Source organism: Carica papaya, chromosome 8, assembly GCF_054855325.1.
Source record: "Carica papaya isolate Zhongbai chromosome 8, ASM5485532v1, whole genome shotgun sequence".
NCBI classification, from domain to species: domain Eukaryota; kingdom Viridiplantae; phylum Streptophyta; class Magnoliopsida; order Brassicales; family Caricaceae; genus Carica; species Carica papaya.
The window spans coordinates 21,101,378-21,113,725 of NC_142316.1; the positions used below are offsets into that span (position 1 = coordinate 21,101,378).

General features: G+C 45.7%; 20 pseudogenes; all 20 read left to right on the forward strand.

Moving 5' to 3' along the window:
• Positions 1-171: 171 nt before the first annotated feature.
• Positions 172-290, forward strand: LOC148251310 (5S ribosomal RNA; annotated as a pseudogene).
• Positions 291-497: 207 nt separating this feature from the next.
• LOC148251311 (5S ribosomal RNA) lies at positions 498-616 on the forward strand (annotated as a pseudogene).
• Positions 617-1,279: 663 nt separating this feature from the next.
• LOC148251312 (5S ribosomal RNA) lies at positions 1,280-1,398 on the forward strand (annotated as a pseudogene).
• Positions 1,399-2,280: 882 nt separating this feature from the next.
• On the forward strand, positions 2,281-2,399 carry LOC148251313 (5S ribosomal RNA; annotated as a pseudogene).
• A 206-nt stretch (positions 2,400-2,605) lies between these two features.
• On the forward strand, positions 2,606-2,724 carry LOC148251314 (5S ribosomal RNA; annotated as a pseudogene).
• An 886-nt stretch (positions 2,725-3,610) lies between these two features.
• LOC148251315 (5S ribosomal RNA) lies at positions 3,611-3,729 on the forward strand (annotated as a pseudogene).
• A 207-nt stretch (positions 3,730-3,936) lies between these two features.
• On the forward strand, positions 3,937-4,050 carry LOC148251316 (5S ribosomal RNA; annotated as a pseudogene).
• Positions 4,051-5,218: 1,168 nt separating this feature from the next.
• LOC148251317 (5S ribosomal RNA) lies at positions 5,219-5,332 on the forward strand (annotated as a pseudogene).
• A 205-nt stretch (positions 5,333-5,537) lies between these two features.
• Positions 5,538-5,651, forward strand: LOC148251318 (5S ribosomal RNA; annotated as a pseudogene).
• A 206-nt stretch (positions 5,652-5,857) lies between these two features.
• Positions 5,858-5,971, forward strand: LOC148251319 (5S ribosomal RNA; annotated as a pseudogene).
• A 206-nt stretch (positions 5,972-6,177) lies between these two features.
• LOC148251320 (5S ribosomal RNA) lies at positions 6,178-6,296 on the forward strand (annotated as a pseudogene).
• A 1,199-nt stretch (positions 6,297-7,495) lies between these two features.
• LOC148251321 (5S ribosomal RNA) lies at positions 7,496-7,616 on the forward strand (annotated as a pseudogene).
• A 560-nt stretch (positions 7,617-8,176) lies between these two features.
• Positions 8,177-8,297, forward strand: LOC148251322 (5S ribosomal RNA; annotated as a pseudogene).
• Positions 8,298-8,857: 560 nt separating this feature from the next.
• Positions 8,858-8,976, forward strand: LOC148251323 (5S ribosomal RNA; annotated as a pseudogene).
• Positions 8,977-9,182: 206 nt separating this feature from the next.
• On the forward strand, positions 9,183-9,301 carry LOC148251324 (5S ribosomal RNA; annotated as a pseudogene).
• Positions 9,302-9,508: 207 nt separating this feature from the next.
• Positions 9,509-9,627, forward strand: LOC148251325 (5S ribosomal RNA; annotated as a pseudogene).
• Positions 9,628-10,186: 559 nt separating this feature from the next.
• Positions 10,187-10,308, forward strand: LOC148251326 (5S ribosomal RNA; annotated as a pseudogene).
• A 206-nt stretch (positions 10,309-10,514) lies between these two features.
• Positions 10,515-10,633, forward strand: LOC148251327 (5S ribosomal RNA; annotated as a pseudogene).
• A 206-nt stretch (positions 10,634-10,839) lies between these two features.
• On the forward strand, positions 10,840-10,958 carry LOC148251328 (5S ribosomal RNA; annotated as a pseudogene).
• An 888-nt stretch (positions 10,959-11,846) lies between these two features.
• LOC148251329 (5S ribosomal RNA) lies at positions 11,847-11,965 on the forward strand (annotated as a pseudogene).
• Positions 11,966-12,348: the final 383 nt, after the last annotated feature.

Below are 12,348 nucleotides of genomic sequence, written 5' to 3' on the forward strand. Positions count from 1 at the left end.
GACTTAAATTATGATCTGCAGGTTTAATCGCAAATGTGAGTCACGGCGCTGTGGCATTTTACTTGATATTTGAATGAGAACGGGAGGTGCAGTGCTCACGCACAAGGAAACAAATGACGTAAGGGGGAAGAAAGGAGACGGAGTGTTTGTATTTGCAGCGCGAAATTAAATAGGTGTGATCATACCAGCACTAATGCACCGGATGCCATTAGAACTCCACAGCTAAGTGTGCTTGGGCGAGAGTAGTACTCGGATGGGTGTTCTCCTGTAAAATCCTCGTGTCGCACCAATTTATTTTCAGACGGGTCGTTCGACGTTACGCGTGACTGGAGCTATGGTCTGCTGGTTTATACGTAAATGAGAGTAAAGAAGAAGGGACATTTTAATCGATATTAGAACGAGAGGGAGAGGGTGCAGTGTGAACGCATAAGGAAACAAATGATGGGAGGGAGGAGGGAAGGAGAAGGAGTGTATGTATTTTCAGCACAAAATGAAACAGGTGTGATCATACCAGCACAAATGCACCGGATCCCATCAGAACTCCGCAGTTAAGTGTGCTTTGGCGAAAGTAGTACAAGGATGGGTTACCTCCTGAGAAGTTCTCGTTTTGCACCAATTTTTTTTTCAGATGGGTCGTTCGACATTACGCGCGACTGGAACTATGGTCTGCTGGTTTATACGCAAATGTGAGTCAAGACGCAGGGGCATTTTAATTGATATTAGAACGAGAAGGAGAGGTGCAGTGTGAACGCACAAATGTAATTATGAACCGCTGGTTCATTCGCAAAGGTGAGTCACAGTGCCGGGGCATTTTACTTGATATTAGAACGAGAAAGAGAGATGCAGAGTGCATGCACAAGGAAACAAATGACGGGAGGGGGGATGGAAGGAGAAAGAGTGTATGTATTTGCAGCGCAGAATGAAACATGAGGGATCATACCAGCACTAATGCAACGGATTCTATCAGAACTCCGCAGTTATAGGTGCTTGGGCGAGAGTAGTACTAGGATGGGTGACCTCATGCGAAGTCCTTATATTTCACCAATTTTCTTGGGAAGTACTCGTGTTGCACCCATTTTTTTCAGATGATTCTTTCGACGTTACGCGCGACTTGAATTATGGTCCGCAGGTTTATTCGCAAATGTGAGTCACGGCGCCGTGACATTTTATTTGATATTAAAACGAGAATGGGAGGTGCAGTGCGCACGCACAAGGAAACAAATGACGGGAGGGGGAAGAAAGGAGAAGGATTTTATGTATTTGCCACGCGAAATTAGATAAGTGCAAGCATGCCAGCACTAATGCACTGGATCCCATCAGAACTCCGTAGTTAAGTGTGCTTGGGCAAGAGTAGTACTCGGATAGGTGACCTCCCGGGAATTCCTCGCGTCGCACTAATTTTTTTTCAGATGGGTCGTTCGACGTTACGCGCGACTGGTACTAGGGTCCACTGGTTTATACGCAAATGTGAGTCAAGAAACTGAGACATTTTAATCGATATTAGAACGGGAAGGAGGGGTGCAGTGTGAACGCACAAGGAAACAAATGATGGGATGGGGAGGCAAGGAGAAAGAGTGTATGTATTTTAAGCACGAAATGAAACAGGTGCGATCATACCAGCACTAATGCAACGGATTCTATCAGAACTCCGCAAGTAAGGGTGCTTGGGCGAGAGTAGTACTAGGATGGGTTACCTCCTGCAAAGTCCTTATATTTCACCCATTTTCTTGGGAAGTCATCGTGTTGCACCCATTTTTTTGCAGATAATTCTTTCGACGTTACGCGCGATCTCAATTATGGTCCGCAGGTTTATTCGCAAATGTGAGTCACGGCGCCGTGGAATTTTACTTGATATTTGAACGAGAACGAGAGGTGCAGTTCGCACGCACAAGGAAACAAATGACGGGAGGGGGAAGAAAGGAGAAGGAGTGTATTTGCAGCGCGAAATTTAACAGGTGCGATCATAATAGCACTAATGCACCGAATCCCATCAGAACTCCGCGGTTATGTGTGCTTGGACGAGAGTTGTACTTGGATGGGTGACCTCCTGGAAAGTACTCGTGTCGCATAAATTTTTTTTCAGACGGGTCGTTCGACGTTACGCGCGACTGGAACTATTGTCCGCTGGTTTATACGCAAATGTGAGTCATGAAGCAGGGGCATTTTAATCGATATTAGAACGAGAAGGAGAGGTGCAGTGTGAACGCACAAGAAAACAAATGATGGGAGGGGGGAGGGAAAGACTTCAGGAGTGTATGTATTTTCAGTACGAAATGAAACAGGTGCGATCATAGCAGCACAAATGCACCAGATCCCATCAGAACTCCGCAGTTAAGTGTCCTTTGGCGAAAGTAGTACAAGGATGGATTACCTCCAGGGAAGTTCTCGTGTTGCACCCATTTTTTTTTTAGATGGGTCGTTCGACGTTACGCGCGACTGGAAATATGGTCCGCTGGTTTATATGCAAATGTGAGTCAAGATGCAGGGGCATTTTAATTGATATTAGAACGACAAGGAGAGGTGAAGTGTGACCGCACCAGGAAACAAATGAAGGGAGGGGGAAGAAATGAGAAGGAGTGTATGTATTTGCAGCGCAAAATGAAACAGGTGCGATTATACCAGCACTAATGCTTCGGATCCCATCAGAACTCCGCAATTAAGTTTGCCTGGGCGAGAGTAGTACTCGTATGGGTGACCTCCTGCGAAGTCCTCGTGTTGCACCCATTCTTTTTCTGATGGGTCATTCGATATTATGCGCGAATAGAATTATAAACCGCTGGTTCATCCGCAAAGGTGAGTCACGGTGCCGGGACAATTTACTTGATATTAGAACAAGAAGGAGAGAAGCAGAGTGCATGCACAAGGAAACAAATGACGGGAGGGAGGATGGAAGGAGAAAGAGTGCATGTATTTGCAGCGCAGAATGAAACATGAGTGATCATACAAGCACTAATGCAACGGATTCTATCAGAACTCCACAAGTTAAGGGTGCTTGGGTTAGAGTAGTACTACGATGGGTGACCTCCTGCGAAGTCCTTAAATTTCACCCATTTTCTTGGGAAGTCCTCGTGTTGCCTCCATTTTTTTGCAGATGATTCTTTCGACATTACGCGCCACTTGAATTATGGTCCGTAGGTTTATTCGCAAATGTGAGTCATGGCGCCATGGCATTTTACTTGATATTATAACGTGAACGAGAGGTGCAGTGCGCACCCACAAGGAAACAAATGACGAGAGGGGGAAGAAAGGAGAAGGAGTGTATATATTTACAGCGCGAAATTAAACAGGTGCGATCACACCAGCACTAATGCACCGGATCCCATCAAAACTCTGCATTTAAGTTTGCTTGAGCGAGAGTACCACTCGAATGGGTGACCTCCTGGGAAGTCCTCGTGTCGCACCAATTTTTTTTCAGACGGGTCGTTCGACGTTACGCGCGACTGGAACTATGATCCGCTGGTTTATACGCAAATGTGAGTCAAGAAGCAGAGGCATTTTAATCGATATTAGAACGAGAAGGAGAGGTGCAGTGTGAACGCACAAAGAAACAAATGATGGGAGGGTAGAGGGAAGGAGAAGGAGTGTATGTATTTTTAGCACGAAATGAAACAGGTGCGATCATACCAGCACAAATGCACCGGATCCCATCAGAACTCCGCAGTTAAGTGTGCTTTTGCGAATGTAGTACAAGGATGGGTTACCTCCTGGGAAGTTCTCGTGTTGCACCAATTTTTTTTTTCGGATGGGTCATTCAACGTTACGCGCTACTGGAACAATGGTCCATTGGTTTATACGAAAATGTGAGTCAAGACGCAGGGGCATTTTAATTGATATTAGAACGAGAAGGAGAGGTGAAGTGTGAACACACTAGGAAACAAATGACGGGAGGAAGAAGAAAGGAGAAGAAGTGTATATATTTGCAGCGCGATATGAAACAGGTGCGATCTTACCAGCACTAATGCACCGGATCTGAACTCCGCAGTTAAGTGTGCTTGGGCGAGAGTAGTACTCAGATGGGTGACCTCCTGGGAAGTCCTCGTGTTGTACCCAGTTTTTTTCGGACGGGTCGTTCGACGTTACGGACGAATGGAATTATGAACCGCTGGTTCATTAGCAAAGGTGAGTCACGGTACCGAGGCATTTTACTTGATATTAGAACGAGAATGAGAGATGCAGAGTGCACACACAAGGAAACAAATGACGGGAAGGGGAATGGAATGAGAAAGAGTGTATGTATTTGCAGCGCAGAATGAAACATGAGCGATCATACCAGCACTAACGCAATGGATTCTATAAGAACTCTGCAAGTTAAGGATGCTTGGGCGAGAGTGGTACTAGGATGGGTGAGCTCCTGCGAAATCCTTATATTTCACCCATTTTCTTGGGAAGTCCTCGTGTTGCACCCATTTTTTTGAAAATGATTCTTTCGATGTTACGCGTAACTTGAATTATGGTCCTCAGGTTTATTCGCAAATGTGAGTCACGGCGCGTGACATTTTACTTTATATTTGAACAAGAATGGGAGGGGGAAGAAAAGAGAAGGAGTATATGTATTTGTAATGCGAAATAAAACAGATGCATTATACCATCACCAAAGAACCGGATCCCATCAGAACTCCGCAGTTAAGTGTGCTTGGGCGAGAGTAGTACTCGGATGGGTGTCTCTTGGGAAGTCCTCGTGTCGTACAAATTTTTTTTCAGATTGGTCGTTCGACATTACGCACGACTGGAACTACGGTCTGCTGGTTTATACGCAAATGTGAGTCAAGACGCAGGGGCATTTTAGTTGATATTAGAACGAGAAGGAGAGGTGAAGTGTGAACGCACCAGGAAACAAATGACGGGAGGGGGAAGAAAGGAGAAGGACTGTATGCATTTACAGTGCGAAATGAAACAGGTGCGATCATACCAGCACTAATGTACCGGATCCCATCACAACTCAGTAGTTAAGTGTGCTTGGGCGAGAGTAGTACTCGGATGGGTGACCTCTTGGGAAGTCCTCTTATCAAACTAATTTTTTTTCAGACAGGTCGTTCGACGTTACGTGGGACTCGAACTATGGTCCGCTAGATTATAAGCAAATGTGAGTCAAGAAGCAGGGCATTTTAATTGATATTAGAACGAGAAGGAGAGGTGAAGTGTGAACGTTCCAGGAAACAAATGACGGGAGGGGGAAGAAAGGAGAAGGAGTGTATGTATTTGCAGCGCGAAATGAAACAGGTGCGATCATACCAGCACTAATGCACCAGATCTGAACTCCACAATTAAGTGTGCTTGGGCGAGAGTAGTACTCGGATGGGTGACCTCCTGGGAAGTTCTTGTGTTGCACCCATTTTTTTTTCAGATGGGTCGTTCGATGTTACGCGCGACTCGAACTATGGTCCGCTGGATTATACGCAAATGTGAGTAAAGACGCAGGGCATTTAAATTGACATAAGAACGAGAAGGAGAGGTGAAGTGTGAACGCATCAGGAAACAAATGACGGGAGGGGGAAGAAAGGAGAATGAGTGTATGTATTTGCAGCGCGAAATGAAACAGGTGCGATCATACCAGCACTAATGCACCGGATCTGAACTCCGCAATTAAGTGTGCTTGGGCGAGAGTAGTACTCGGATGGGTGACCTCCTGGGAAGTTCTTGTGTTGCACCCATTTTTTTTTCAGATGGGTCGTTCGACGTTACGCACGACTGGAAATATGGTCCGCTGGTTTATACGCAAATGTGAGTCAAGACGCAGGGGCATTTTAATTGATGTTAGAACGAGAAGGAGAGGTGAAGTGTGAACGCACTAGGAAACAAATGACGGGAGAGGGAAGAAAGGAGAAGGAGTGTATGTATTTGCAGCGCGAAATGAAACAGGTGCGATCATACCAGCACTAATGCACCAGATCTGAACTCCACAATTAAGTGTGCTTGGGCGAGAGTAGTACTCGGATGGGTGACCTCCTGGGAAGTTCTTGTGTTGCACCCATTTTTTTTTCAGATGGGTCGTTCGACGTTACGTGCGACTGGAAATATGGTCTGCTGGTTTATACGCAAATGTGAGTCAAGACGCAGGGGCATTTTAATTGATGTTAGAACGAGAAGGAGAGGTGAAGTGTGAACGTACCAGGAAACTAATGACGGGAGGGGGAAGAAAGGAGAAGGAGTGTATGTATTTGCAGCGCAAAATTAAACAGGTGCAATCATACCAGAACTAATGCACCGGATCCCATCTGAACTCCGTAATTAGGTGTCCTTAGGCGAGAGTAGTAGTCGGATGGGTGACCTCCTGGGAAGTCCTTGTGTTGAACCCATTTTTTTCGGATGGGTCGTTCGACATTAAGCGCGAATGGAATTATGAACCGCTTGTTCATTCGCAAATGTGAGTCACGGTGCCAGGGCATTTTACTTGATATTAGAACGAGAATGAGAGATGCAGAGTGCACACACAAGGAATCAAATGACAGAAGGGGGGATGGAAGGAGAAAGAGTGTATGTATTTGCAGCGCAGAATGAAACATGAGCGATCATACCAGCACTAATGCAACGGATTCTATCAGAACTCCGCGAGTTAAGGGTGCTTGGACGAGAGAAGTACTAGGATGGGTGACCTCCTGCGAAGTCCTTATATTTCACCCATTTTCTTCGGAAGTTCTCGTGTTGCACCAATTTTTTTGCAGATGATTCTTTCGACGTTACTCGCGACTTGAATTATGGTCCGCAGGTTTATTCACAAATGTTAATTACGGCACCTTGGCATTTTACTTGATATTAGAACGAGAACGGGAGGGGGAAGAAAGGAGAAGGAGTGAATGTATTTGTAGCACGAAATTAATCAGGTGCGATCATACCGGCACTATGCACCGAATCCCATCAGAACTTTGCAGTTTAGTGTGTTTGGGAGAGAGTAGTACTCGGATGCGTGACCTCCTGGGAAGTCCTCGTCTTACGCGCATTTTTTTTCGGATCGGTCGTTCGACGTTATGCGCGATTGGAATTATGAACCGCTGATTCATTCGCAAAGATGAGTCACGGTGCCGGGGTATTTTACTTGATATTAGAACGAGAAGGAGAGATGCAGAGTTCACGCACAAGGAAACAAATGACGGGAGGGGGGATGGAAGGAGAAATAGTGTATGTATTTGCAGCGCAGAATGAAACATGAGCGATCATACCAGCACTAATGCAACGGATTCTATCAGAACTCCGCAAGTTAAGGGTGTTTGGGCGAGAGTAGTACTAGGATGGGTGACCTCCTGCGAAGTCCTTATATTTCACCCATTTTCTTGGGAAGTCCTCGTGTTACACCGATATTTTTGCAAATGATTCTTTCGACGTTACGCGTGACTTAAATTATGGTCTGTAGGTTTATTCGCAAATGTGAGTCACGGTGCCTTGGCATTTTACTTGATATTTGAACGAGAACGGGTGGTGGAGTGCACATGCACAAGAAAACAAATGACGGGAGGGGGAAGAAATGAGGAGTGTATGTATTTGCACCGCAAAATGAAACAAGTGCGATCATACCAGCACTAACGCACCGGATCCCATCAGAACTCCGAAGTTAAGTGTGCTTGGGCGAGAGAGTAGTACTCGGATGGGTTACCTCTTGGGAAGTCCTCGTGTTGCACCCATTTTTTTTCGGATGGGTCGTTTGACATTACGCGCGAATGGAATTATGAACCGTTAATTCATTCGCAAAGGTGAGTCACGGTGCCGTAGCATTTTACTTGATATTAGAACGAGAATAAGAGATGCAGAATGCACGCACAACGAAACAAATGACGGGAGGGGGGATGGAAGGAGAAAGAGTGTATGTATTTGAAGCGCAGAATGAAAGATGAGCTTTCATACCATCACTAATGCAACGGATTCTATCAGAACTCCGCAAGTTAAGGGTGCTTGGGCGAGAGTAGTACTACGATGGGTGACCTCCTGCGAAGTCCTTATATTTCACCCATTTTCTTGGGAAGTCCTCGTGTTGCTCCCATTTTTTCACAGATGACTCTTTCGACGTTACACATAACTTGAATTATGGTCCGCAGGTTTATTCGCAAATGTGAGTCTCGGTGCCGTGGCAGTTTACTTAATATTTGAACGAGAACGGGAGGTGCAGTGCGCACGCACAAGGAAACAAATGATGGGAGGGGAGGAAAGGAGAAGGAGTGTATGTATTTGCAGCGTGAAATTAAACAGGTGCGATCATACCAGATATAATGCACCGGATTTCATTAGAACTCTGCAGTTAAGTGTGTTTGGGCGAGAGAGTAGTACTCGGATGGGTGACCTCTTGGGAAGTCCTCGTGTTGCTCCTATTTTTTTTCGGATGGGTCGTTTGACGTTACGCGCGAATGGAATTATGAACTGTTAGTTCATTCGCAATGGTGAGTCACAGTGCCGGGGCATTTTACTTGATATTAGAACGAGAAAGAGAGATGCAGAGTGCACGCACAAGGAAACAAATGACGGGAGGGGGGATGGAAGGAGAAAGAGTGTATGTATTTGCAGCGCAGAATGAAACATGAGGGATCATACCAGCACTAATGCAACGGATTCTATCAGAACTCCGCAGTTATAGGTGCTTGGGCGAGAGTAGTACTAGGATGGGTGACCTCCTGCGAAGTCCTTATATTTCACCCATTTTCTTGGAAAGTCCTCGTGTTGCACCCATTTTTTTGCAGATGATTCTTTCGACGTTACGCGCTACTTGAATTATGGTCTGCAGGTTCATTCGTAAATTTGAGTCACGACGCTGTGGCATTTTACTTGATATATGAACGAGAACAGGAGGTGCAGTGCGCACGCACAAGGAAACAAATAACTGGAGGAGGAAGAAAGGAGAAGGAGGGTATGTACTTGCAGCGCAAAATTAAACGGGTGCGATCATACCAGCACTAATGCACCAAATCCCATCAGAACCCTACAGTTAAGTGTGCTTGGGCGAGAGAAGTACTCGGATGGGTGACCTCTTGGGAAGTCCCTGTGTCGCACCAATTTTTTTTCAGACGGGTCGTTCGATGTTACGCGCAACTGGAACTATCATCCGCTGGTTTATACGCAAATGTGAGTCAAGAAGCAGGGGCATTTTAATCGATATTAGAACGAGAAAGGAGAGGTGCAGTGTGAACGCACAAGGAAACAAACGGTGGGAGGGGGAGGGAAGGAGAAGGAGTGTATGTATTTTCAGCACGAAATGATACGGGTGCGATCATACCAGTACAAATGCACTGGATCCCATTAGAACTCCGCAGTTAAGTGTGCTTTGGCGAATGTAGTACAAGGATGGGTTACCTCTTGGGATGTTCTCGTGTTGCACCCATTTTTTTTTTCAGATCGGTCGCTCGACGTTACACGCGACTGAAACTATGGTCCGCTAGTTTATACGCAAATATGAGTCAAGACACAGGGTCATTTTTATTGATATTAGAACGAGAAAGAGAGGTGAAGTGTGAACGCACCAGGAAACAAATGACGGGAGGGGGAAGAAAGGAGAAGGAGTGTATGTATTTGCAGTGCGAAATGAAACAGGTGCGATCATACCAGCACTAATTCACCGGATCCCATCAGAAGTCCGCAGTTAAGTGTGCTTGGGCGAGAGTAGTACTCGGATGGGTGACCTCCTCAGAAGTCCTCGTGTTGCACCCATATTTTTTCGGATGGGTCGTTCGACGTTACGTGCGAATGGAATTATGAACCGTTGGTTCATTCACAAAGGTAAGTCACGGTGCCGGGGCATTTTACTTGATATTAGAATGAGAAGGAGAGATGGAGAGGGCACGCACAAGGAAATAAATGACGGGAGGGGGGATGGAAGGAGAAAGAGTGTATGTATTTGCAGCGCATAATGAAACATGAGCGATCATACAAGCATCAATGCAACGGATTCTATCAGAACTCCGCAAGTTAAGGTTGCTTGGGCGAGAGTAGGACTAGGATGGATGACCTCCTGCAAAGTCCTTATATTTCACCCATTTTCTTGGGAAGTCCTCATGTTGCACCCATTTTTTTGCAGATGATTCTTTCGACGTTGCGCGCGACTTGAATTATGGTACGCAGGTTTATTCGCAAATTGAGTCACGGCGCCGTGGCATTTTACTTGATATTTGAACGAGAACGGGAGGTGCAGTGCGCACGCACAAGGACACAAATGACGGGAGGGGAAGAAAGGAGAAGGAGTGTATGTATTTGCAGCGCAAAATTAATCTGGTGCGATCATACCAGCACTAATGCACCAGATCCCATCAGAACTCTGCAGTTAAGTGGTGTGCTTGGGGGATAATAGTACTCGGATGGGTGACCTCCTAGGAAGTCCTTATGTTGCACCAATTTTTTTTAAGACGGGTCGTTCGACGTTACGCGCGACTGCAACTTTAGTCTGCTGGTTTATACACAAATGTGAGTCAAAAAGCAGGGGCATTTTAATCGATATTAGAACGAGAAGGAGAGGTACAGTGTGAACGCACAAGGAAGCAAATGATGGGAGAGGTGAGGGAAGGAGAAGGAGTGTTTGTATTTTCAGCACGAAATGAAACAAGTGCGATCATACCAGCACAAATGCACCGGATCCCATCAGAACTCCGCAGTTAAGTGTGCTTTGGCGAAAGTAGTACAAGGATGGGTTACCTCCTGGGACGTTTTCGTGTTGCATCCATTTTTTTTTCAGATGGGTCGTTCGATGTTACGCGCGACTGGAACTATGGTCCACTGGTTTATACGCAAATGTGAGTCAAGATGCAGGGGCATTTTATTTGATATTAGAACGAGAAGGAGAGGTGAAGAGTGAACGCACCAGAAAATAAATGACGCGAGGGGGGAGAAAGGAGAAGGAGTGTATGTATTTGCAGCGCAAAATTATGCAGGTGCAATCATACCAGCACTAATGCACCGGATCCCATGAGAACTCTGCAGTTAAGTGTGCTTGGGCGAGAGTAGTACTCGGATGGGTGACCTCTTGGGAAGTTCACGTGTAGCCCCAATTTTTTTTAAGATGAGTTGTTCGACGCTACGCGCGACTGAAACTATGGTCCGCTGGTTTATACGCAAATGTGAGTCAAGAAGCAGGGGCATTTTAATCGATATTAGAACGAGAAGGAGAGGTGAAGTGTGAACGCACAAGGAAACAAATGATGGGAGGGGGTGGGAAGGAGAAGGAGTGTATGTATTTTCAGCTTGAAATGAAACAGTCGCCATCATAACAGCACAAATGCACCGGATCCCATCAAAACTTCGTAGTTAAGTGTGCTTTGGTGAAAGTGGTTCAAGGATGGGTTACCTCCTGGGAAGTTCTCGTGTTGCACCCTTTTTTTTTTTTAGATTGGTCATTCGACGTTACGCGCGACTGGAACTATGGTCCACTGGTTTATACGCAAATGTGAGTCACGGTGCCGGGGCATTTTACTTGATATTAGAACGAGAAGGAGAGATGCATAGTGCACGCACAAGGAAACAAATGACGGGAGGGGGGATGAAAGGAGAAAGAGTGTATGTATTTGCAGCGCAGAATGAAACATGAGCAATCATACCAGCACTAATGCAACGGATTCTATCAGAACTCCGCAAGTTAAGGGTGCTTTGGCGAGAGCAGTACTAGGATGGGTGACCTCCTACGAACTCCTTATATTTCACCCATTTTCTTTGAGAAGTCCTCGTGTTGCACCCATTTTTTTGCAGATGATTTTTTCGACGTTTCGCGCGACTTGAATTATGGTCCGCAGGTTTATTCGCAAATGAGAGTCACGACGCCGTGACATTTTACTTTATATTTGAACTTGAAAGGGAGATGCAGTGCGCACACTCAAGGAAACAAATGACGGGAGGGGGAAGAAAGGAGAAGGAGTGTATGTATTTGCAACGCAAAATTAAACAGGTGCGATCATACCAGCACTAATGCACCGAATCCCATCAGAACTCCGCAGCTAAATGTGCTTGGGCGAGAGTAGTACTCGGATGGGTGACCTTTTGGGAAGTTCTCCTGTTGCACTCAATTTTTTTTCGGATGGGTCGTTTGACGTTACACGAGAATGGAATTATGAATCGCTGGTTTATTTGCAAAGGTGAGTCATGGTGCCGGGGCATTTTACTTGATATTAGAACGAGAAGGAGAGATGCAGAGTGCACGCACAAGGAAACAAATGACGGGAGGGGGATCGAAGGAGAAAGAGTGTATGTATTTGCAGCGCAGAATGAAACACGAGCGATCATGCCAGCACTAATGCAACGGATTCTATCAGAACTCTGCAAGTTAAGGGTGATTGGGCAAGAGTAGTACTAGGATGGGTAACCTCCTACGAAGTCCTTATATTTCACCCATTTTCTTGGGAAGTCCTCGTGTTGCACCCATTTTTTTGCAGATGATTCTTTCAATCT